A 9,996-nucleotide genomic window follows, 5' to 3' on the forward strand; every position below is an offset into this window, starting at 1 on the left:
CAAATCTGTGGTCTTAGAGAAGGTCATTCTGAGCCCTGAGTCCATTTTCCCATGTAGGAAACAGGCCTGAGAATGCTCCCTATCACAGGCCGAGGCGCTAGACATAAAACAAAAGGCAGGTTTACAGGTACAGCATGGAAAGGAAGCCTGGCTCCTGGGAGGTTACCTAAGGCTAACAGCTGCCATTGCTATTGCTGCTCTTGTTATTATTACTGGAAGACAGTGAGTTCCCCAAACTGGCAGGGTTCGAGTGGAGATGGCCCAACCGGGACTTGCAGAAATGACCCTTGCACCAGAGCTAAAGCAGGAAGTGACCTCTTTGCCCCCTGGACAGTTTCGGCATCTGGCATATTTGGAGGATTAGTTTAGAAGCCTACAGTCATAAAAGACTGTCTTTGTCCTGGAGGGAGAGGGGTTGGCGCTTTTTTTGGTGGAGTGGAGGAAGTTTGGGGGCCTGGAGGCTGCTGAAGAAGTGGGAGGTGGGGGTGTTCCCATCGTTCCTGCCTTTGAAAACCTTAGCCAGCTGTCCCCTGAGCCATCGCACGCTGAACACGATCTCAGGAATGTACAAGAGCCCCTCCAGGGCCTCCCATGAAATGGGCTCCCGATGTGTCTGAGAGCCGGACACAGGAAAACAGCATCGGTGGGTGGCGTGCGTGGGAGAGCAGGCTGGCATGTTCCGCTCAATGCGAGCACCCCGGACAGGGAGGGGCCTCAACCCTGGCTGATTCCGGAGCCTCTGCCTGGATTCCACGCTCGGGCTGACTGCCGCTTCCCTGGAAAAGTCTTGGCCGTGGTTCGTGCTGAGACAAACATTTCTCCTCTCTCCTACTCACTCCGCCCGCTCCTCTAGGCTATGTCATGTCCCCAAGCTGTTTCCAGGAACTGCTGATCCTGCCTGACTGCATCAGTGCCGGGATCTGAGGCCCGGAGCCCAGGAGCAGCAGATGGGGTCCATCCAGGACACGCTGGGTCAGAGCTCGGAAGAGCTGGGAGGGCGTTTCCCTCCCCAGAGACAGACCAGGACGGGAGCCACGGCCAGCCCCAGCAACTCACCAGCCTCTCGTGCACACAGGCAGGCAGTCCGTCTCCTGACAAATGCTGACCCAGCACAGCTCTATGCAGATGCTGCTCTAGGTGTGCAAATACAGCCACGAACAAGACGGCCACCTTGGCTTTTCTTTTTCATGGAAAATTAGCCATTTTAAAGTGTACAATTCAGGGACATCAAGTGTGTTCATATTGTTGTGCACCCATCACCACCAACCCTCTCTGAAACATTTTCATCTTCCCCCAAGGACACTGTGTATGCATCAAACCATCACTCCCATGCCCCGCTCCACTGCCCCCTGGCCACCATCTGTTTTCTGTCTCTGGATTTGCCTCTTCTGGATATTGCTTATGCCAACTTAAAAAAAAAAAAGATGTAAAAAAAAAAAAAAAGATGTATAACTTAAGAGTTGTGAGTTAAGTTTTATTTGGGGCAAAATGAGGACTGCAGCCCAGGAGGCAGCGTCTCAGATAGCTCCGAGAGACAGCTCCAAAGCGGCAGTGGGGAAAAGTCAATATATAAGGTTTTGGTAATGGTATGGACCTAACAGAAGCAGTATGTGAACTGTGAACTTCCAGATGTTCAAGCTGGATTTAGAAAAGGCAGAGGAACCAGAGATCAAATTGCCAACATCCGTTGGATCATCGAAAAAGCAAGCAAGTTCCAGAAAAACATCTACTTCTGCTCTATTGACTATGCCAAAGCCTTTGACTGTGTAGATCACAACAAACTGTTGAAAATTCTGAAAGAGATGGGAATACCAGACCACCTTACCTGCCTCCTGAGAAATCAGAAAGCAACCGTTAGAACTGGACATGGAACCACAGACTGGTTCCAAATAGGAAAAGGAGTACATTAAGGCTGTATACTGTCACCCTGCTTATTTAACTTCTATGCAGACTACATCATGAGAAACGCTGGGCTGGATGAAGCACAAGCTGGAATCAAGATGGCCAGGAAAAATATTAATAACCTCAGATATGCAAATGATACCACGCTTGTGGCAGAAATCGAAGAAGAACTAAAGAGCCTCTTGATAAAAGTGAAAGAGTGAAAAAGTTGGCTTAAAAGTCAACATTCATAAAACTAAGAACGTGGCATCTGGTCCCATCACTTCATGGCAAATAGATGGGGAAACAGTGGAAACAGTGACAGACTTTATTTTTTTGGACTCCAAAATCACTGCAGATGGTGGCTGCAACCATGAAGTTAAAAGACGCTTACTCCTTGGAAGAAAAGTTATGACCAATCTAGGCAGCATATTAAAAAGCAGAGACAGTACTTTGCCAACAAATGTCCATCTAGTCAAGGCTATGGTTTTTCCAGTAGTCATGTATGGATGTGAGAGTTGGACTATAAAGAAAGCTGAGCACCGAAGAATTGATGTTTTTGAACTGTGTTGGAGAAGACTCTTGAGAGTCCCTTGGACTGCAAGGACATCCAACCAGTCCATCCAAAAGGTAATAAGTCCTGAATATTCATTGGAAGGACTGATGTTGAAGCTGAAACTCCAATACTTTGGCCACCTGATGCAAAGAGCTGACTCATTTGAAAAGACTCTGATGCTGGGAAGGATTGAAAGTGGGAGGAGGAGGGAACGATAGAGGATGAGATGGTTGGATGGCATCACTGACTCAATGGACATGAGTTTGAGTAAACTCCGAGAGTGGTGATAGACAGGGAGGCCTGCAGTGCTCCAGTCTGTGGGGTTGCAGAGTTGGACACGACTGAGCGACTGAACTAAACTGAACTGAAGGGTTTGGTGAAGGGGGAGTTCAGTGCCATGAAGCACTCATTTTACAAAAGGTTTTTGTTAGTCATGAGGATCTGATGTCACCATGAAGGGATTCAGTGCTTCTCTAGGATATGAGGAGATGCAAGGATTGAGATCATAAAATCTGTTCCTAAAAACATCCAACTATCTAAAGATCTGTCCCACCAGATTCCCTGGAGCATGGAGTGCCTCGCTCCACCCTGAACTCCCTCAGGGACTGTTGAAGGTCAACACCTATAGCAGCATGGGGTTCAATTTCCATAGAGGCAGATGGCAAATGCCTTTGTGGTTCAGTCATTGGCAATGCTCTTGGTAAGTGCCAATTTGTAGTTGACACCTAGCCAGAGAATCATACAGTAGGTGGATTTCTGTGTCTGGCTCCTTTCTCTCATCTTGACGTTTTTCAGGTTCATCCGAACTGTAGTCTGTCAGTATGCCATTCCCTTTAATGGCTGAATAATATCCCATTGCGTGACTATCCAGTCTTTTCTGGATAGTCACTGGGCTTTACATCTGAGCAATCCTGCTATTTCTCATTAGGAAGAGTTTCCTGATGTGGAGAAGCTTGGAGACAGTGGAAAGGACCTTATATTACACATTAAATTATTTAAAAGTTAAAAAAATTGATTAATAAAAGAGGGCTTCCCTAGTGGTCCAGTGGTTAAGACTCCATGCTTCTATGGTAAAGGGTGAGGGTTCAATCCCTGGTTAGAGAACTAAGAATCCTCAGGCCACATGGTGGGGCCAAAAATAATTTAAAATTACACAGTAAAGGTTGCTGCCTCTTGAGTGCCTGCCACGTACCAGCTCCTGTGGGCCTGGTAGAACAGCACGGACTCTGTGACAAGAATGTCCACCTTGGACTTCCCTGGTGGGGCAGTAGATGACACTCCACCTGTCAATGCAGGGGACACGGGTTCAATCCCTGGTCCGGGAAGATGCCACATGCCGTGCAGCAGCTAAACGCATGGGCCACAACTACTGAGCCCACAGGCTGAAGCTACTGAAGTCTGCATGCCTAGAGCCTGTGCTCCACAACGAGAGAAGCCACAGCGACGAGAAGCCCACACACAGCAACGAAGAGCGGCCCCTGCTCACCGCAACTAGAGAAAGCCCGTGCAAAGCAACGAAGACCCAATGCAGCCATAAATAAGTAAATCAATTAAAAGAATGTCCTCCTGGACCAAAGCCCAGCTGTAGGACCCGGGGCAAGTACAGCTTCCATCTGAGCCCCGCATCTCAAAAGTGGGTCTAACAGTCATCTCTTCTCAGGAAGGTTGAATATCATGACGTCTGTGATTAGCCCTGTGTCGGGTGTGAGGGCAATGCTGCAGTGACCCTGGGGCCATCATCCCATCTGACTCTGGTCCTTAGTGGGATGGCATCATCCCTGAAGGTTATCTCAAGAATGGGTTTCAGGGTCAGGCTGGACTCAGGAGCCTAGACAGAGAGCTTGGCATGCACGCATGCTAAATTACTTCAGTCATGTATGAGTCTTTATGACCCTGTGGACCATAGCCCACCAGGCTCCTCTGTCCATGGGCTTCTTCAGGCAAGAATACTGGAGTGGGTTGCCATGCCCCCCTCCAGGGGATCTCTCTCATCTCTTGCATTGGAAGGTGGGTTCTTTATCAGTAGTGCCAACTGTTGTCGTTCAATAGCTAAGTCCTGTCCAACTCTTTGCGACTCCATGGACTGCAGGATGCCGGGCTTCTCTGTCCTCCACTATGTCCTGGAGTTTGCTAAAACTCATGTCCACTGAGTCAGTGTTGCCATCCAACCATCTCATCCTCTGTTTGCTCCTCCTCCTCCTGCCTTCAATCTTTCCCAGCATCAGGGTCTTTTCCAATGAGTTAGCTCTTTGCATCAGATGGCTAAAGTATTGGAGCTTCAACTTCGGCATCAGTTCTTCCAGTGAATATTCAGGGTTGATTTCCTTTAGGATTGACGGGTACGATCTCTTTGCCGTCCAAGGGACTCTCAAGAGTCTTTTCCAGCACCACAGTTGGAAAGCATCAATTCTTTGGCACTCAGCCTTCTTAATGGTCCAACTCTCACATCTGTACATGACTACTGGAAAAACCATCAGTTCAGTTCAGTTCAGTTCAGTCGCTCAGTCATGTCCGACTCTTTGCGACCCCATGAATTGCAGCACGCCAGGCCTCCCTGTCCTTCACCAACTCCCGGAGTTCACTCAGACTCACGTCCATCGAGTCAGTGATGCCATCCAGCCATCTCATCCTCTGTCGTCCCCTTCTCCTCCTGCCCCCAATCCCTCCCAGCATCAGGGTCTTTTCCAATGAGTCAACTCTTTGCATGAGGTGGCCAAAGTACTGGAGTTTCAGCTTTAGCATCATTCCTTCCAAAGAAATCCCAGGGCTGATCTCCTTCAGAATGGACTGGTTGGATCTCCTTGCAGTCCAAGGAACTCTCAAGAGTCTTCTCCAACACCACAGTTCAAAGGCATCAATTCTTCAGCGCTCAGCTTTCTTCACAGTCCAACTCTCACATCCATACATGACCACTGGAAAAACCATAGCCTTGACTAGAAGGACCTTTGTTGGCAAAGTAATGTCGGAGAAGGGGACGACAGAGGATGAGATGGCTGGATGGCATCACTGACTCGATGGACATGAGTCTGAGTGAACTCCGGGAGTTGGTGATGGACAGGGAGGCCTGGCGTGCTGAGATTCATGGGGTCGCAAAGAGTCAGACACGACTGAGTGACTGATCTGATCTGATCTAGGTTGGTCATAACTTTTCTTCCAAGGAGTAAGCATCTTTTAATTTCATGGCTGCAATCACCATCTGCAGTGATTTTGGAGCCCAAAAAAATAAAGTCTGACACTGTTTCCCCATCTATTTCCCATGAAGTGATGGGACCAGATGCCATGATCTTCGTTTTCTGAATGTTGAGTTTTAAGCCAATTTTTTCACTCTCCTCTTTCACCTTCATCAAGAGGCTTTTTAATTCCTCTTCCCTTTCTTCCATAAGGGTGGTGCCATCTGCATATCTGAGGTTATTGATATTTCTCCCGGCAATCTTGATTCCAGCTTGTGTTTCTTCCAGCCCAGCATTTCTCATGATGTACTCTGCATTTAAGTTAAATAAGCAGGGTGACAATACACAGCCTTGACATACTCCTTTTCCTATTTGGAACCAGTCTGTTTTTCCATGTCCAGTTCTAACTGTTGTTTCCTGACTTGCATACAAATTTCTCAAAAAACAAACAAACAAACAAATTTCTCAAGAGGCAGGTCAGGTGGTCTGGTATTCCCATCTCTTTCAGAATTTTCCACAGTTTACTGTGATCCACACAGCTTTGACTATATGGACCTTTGTTGGCAATGTGATGTCTCTGCTTTTTTAATATTCTGTCTAGGTTTGTCATAGAAGCCCCAGATCAGCCTGGTTCACTGATGGGTGGCTTCCGAGCTTAACCATTTATCCTTGTCAATAAAGGTCAGCTTCTATATTTCTACACTGCTGGATGAGTGTTTGTGTTGTCAGCATGCCAACTATCCAAATTTGAAGTCACATTTTCTTTTCCAGCCCTAACTGAATAGTTATCAAAGATAGGTGTCCTGGGGCAATCTTGTTCTGGTCCCAACCTGCCTGGCAGCCAGTCCCACTCAGAGACACCCAGTTCTCTTCCTGTACTCTTTGCTTGGCAGGCAGGAGAGACAGCCAGGCTCGCTGCAGGGGAATTCCAAGAAGTAAGCAGATGGGAGTTGGAATGCAGAACTAAACTCTGGGACTTTACTTATTTTGGACTAGATTCATATTCTGATATATTTATAAAGATATCCAAATCAAATTAGCTTGCATGCATGCGTGCTAAGTTGCTTCAGTTGTGTCCAACTCTGTGGGACCCCATAGATGGCAGCCCACCAGGCTCCGCCATCCCTGGGATTCTCCAGGCAAGAACACTGGAGTGGGTCGCCATTTCCTTCTCTAATGCATGAAAATGAAAAGTGAAAGTGAAGTTGCTCAGTCGGGTCCGACTCTTTGGGACCCCATGGACTGCAGCCTACCAGGCTCCTCTGTCCATGAGAGTTCCCAGGCAAGAGTACTGGAGTGGGGTGCCATTGCCTTACTTCAGTTCAATTCCGTTCAACAGGTAACAGTGGTGTCTACATGTCAGGCGTGGGACTGATGCTGGTGGTTCATTAGTAAACAAAAGAGATACCCCTCCCCAAGAAAGCCAGGTATTAGAGCATTTTAGTCACTAAGTGGTGTCTGACACTTTGGTGACCCCATGGACTGTAGCTTGCCAGGCTCCTCTGTCCAGGGGATTTCCCAGGCAAGAATACTGGAATGAATTGCTGGGTAAGGATACTAAATAAGTTATCTGATCTGTCTTTGAGTGATATGTGTTAAGAAAAGAAAAAGTGGAGATAGGGAAATGGCATCAGGAAAGCTGGGGGTGGAGACAGGCTTCAAAACTGATTGAAAGGGATTGGGAAGGTGAGACTTGAGCAAAGACTTGAAGGTGAGTTGTCAATGCAATGGATGCCTGGGAGGAGAGAATTCCAGGCAGAGGGATCAGAGAAAGGACAGTGTCAGGCCTATATTTGAGGACCAGCAAGGAGGGCAGTGTGACCGAACTGAATGAATGAGGAGAGGAAGGAGTAAGAAGGGAGTTCATAGAAAACCAGATGGGGACCAGATGGGCTAGGGCCATGCGCTGTTGTTCAAACTTTGGCGTTTATTCTGAGTGAGATGGGCACCACTGCAGAGTTTGGAGCAGAGGAGGGATGTGATTTGAGTGATGTTTTATTGAAGCTAAAAAGGAAACGCCTAGACTCCTAGGCTGGATGAGTCAGAGATTGGAGCCTCTTTGTTTCCTTGAGAATAACAGCCTGCACCATGCAGGGACAGTGGGAAAGTGAACGGCTGCACGAAGCATCAGGCCACCACTACCACAGCCGCCCCACCCCAACCCCAAACCTGGAGCCTAGAGGGATTTCTTTATCAGTGTGGGAATATAAACTCCCAGAGAACGTTTCTGATTGGCTCTGCTTGAACCAATCTCAGTGCCCAAATGCTAAAAACATTGTGATTGGCTGGTCTGGGTCACATGGCTACCCCATGGGGTGCAAGGAGATGAAAGGAAGGTTGTGATTTCCTAGAGGAAGGCAGATAGGAGAGGTGAGCTGGCAGATGAAAAGCAACAGCCCTTCCTTGAATTGCTCATCTCAAGGGGAGCTCAAGGTTCCCACCTGGTGGCCTCTGCCCCAGGAGGGGCTGCAGAGCCATCTGAAAGCATTCACTCATCCAGGTTTGCTTCTCCCGTTGACCACATACCACATTTCGCAAACATTGCTTCTCTGAGAAAGCATGATGCTGAGACAGTCTAATTTTTTTTTTTTTTTAATCACTGCGTTTCCCCATCCCTGGCTGGAGAAAACCCCAGTAATAATGACCGAGGTCAGGAACTGAGGTGGGGCCACTTCCTCGTCTCTCTAAGCCTCTTCTGAAGTCACAGACAATTGAAACAGCGGGAAGAACTTGGTCTCTGATCCTCGGGAAATGCCGAGGAGAGTGAGCTGGAAGAAGGCTGGCACACAGCAGCTGCTCTCTGCTCAGGGCTCTAGACTTGGGACGGGGAAACGTTTGTAGCTTTTTTTTTTTTTCTTTTTAAACAGCAATGTAACACATTTTGACTATACCGTGGTGAATTTTTAGGTATATAGTCACCTGTGGAACTACTACCCGGACAAGACCAAACATTTACAAAGCCCAGGTGGCAGGCCTCTTCCCGGGGTGGCTCAGGGCCTTCTCTTGCCCTCATTTTTGTGCATTCACCCCTGTATTTTTGGGGGCCTTGGGGCCAGGCCCATGGTGCACACTCTCACCTCCTGCTCTCCGCCCAGCACCGCCCCCCCCACCACGCCCCCTGCAAGGAGTGGAGGGGGGAGGGGCACGGATCCCATTTTATAGGCAAAGAATGTAACTGGAGCTCAGAGAAAATTAACACCACCACCAAAAACAACAGCAGGCAGCTCCGCCGACTGAGGGAGGCTTTAGGGAAATTCTTGAAAGAAGATCAGAGAAGGGTTTGTTGTCCTTACTGGGCCCTGGCTTAGCTGGTTCATGTCAGCAGACGATGAGGAAAAGATTCCTACCGTGAAGTCACACACGTGGGTCAGAAGGGCCTCCCCCACAAAGTCCCTCTTATTTTCGGCTACAGGTAACAGTAGGTAATCTTTGTCCACCCTGGTTTTCCCTGCCTCTGCTGATGAAGTTTCTACCTAGCTATTTTAGAAGACCAAGCAGGCCCCTTGGCCCAAGGAGGGATGAACATGAGGGTCCCCCCTTGGCTGTCTCCAGCCCACAGTTCAGGGGTGGTGCAGAGAAAGACCCCTGCCCTATAACAGAGCTTTTGGACGAGGGAGACAGCCCCCTCCAGTGGTTTCCCTGAATTGATGGCAAGAGAGGTGGGCAGCCTCTGTTCTCAGACAAAACATCAACAAGGAGCAAGTTAGCACAGTTCCTCCCAGTCTCCTGTCAGAGATAAAACATGTTTCAGGACATCCATTGCTTTCTGTGATGGTCCTTGATTGCGTTCTATCATTTATCTCATGAGGCTAGGACAATCTGTCCGGCAGCCCCATGCTCCAGTGACATGGGTGTCAAACACATCTTTTGTCCAGATAAAGGGAGGCTTGGCACATATAAATGGACAAGAAGCCAGCCCCTCCCCTCCCCTCCCCGACCCCTCCAACCCACTGTTCCCTGCAGCAAGAGTGGGCATTTTCCAAGCGTCTCCCTCCCAGCAACCTTGCTAGCTGCTGCTGCTGCTGCTAAGTCACTTCAGTCGTGTCTGACTCTGAACCTTGCTGGCTAGCCATCATTATCCCCATCTTGATGAGGAAACCAAGGCTCAGAGGCTCCAACTGATGGAGGGTCAATTATGTACCAGGTGCTTAATAATCAGACATAACTCCTCTTTGTTCCCACAACTACTGTGGGGAGTGACTGACTGTTGGCTGAATTTTACAGTTGAATAAATGGGTTCAGAGAGGGCAGCTGCCTGCCCAAAGCTACACAGCTGTCACTGAGGGCTGGCTCTGGGATTCGAGCCCAGCTGAATCTGGCTTCAGAGTCCACGGCCAGCGTCTTTGCCCTCTGCTCAAGTCTTTCCTTGGTCTCTGCTGCTTTGGAGTA

The sequence above is a fragment of the Bos grunniens genome, chromosome 11, assembly GCF_055505025.1.
Source record: "Bos grunniens cultivar Pamir isolate PY7600 chromosome 11, Bosgru_T2T1.0, whole genome shotgun sequence".
NCBI lineage: Eukaryota > Metazoa > Chordata > Mammalia > Artiodactyla > Bovidae > Bos > Bos grunniens.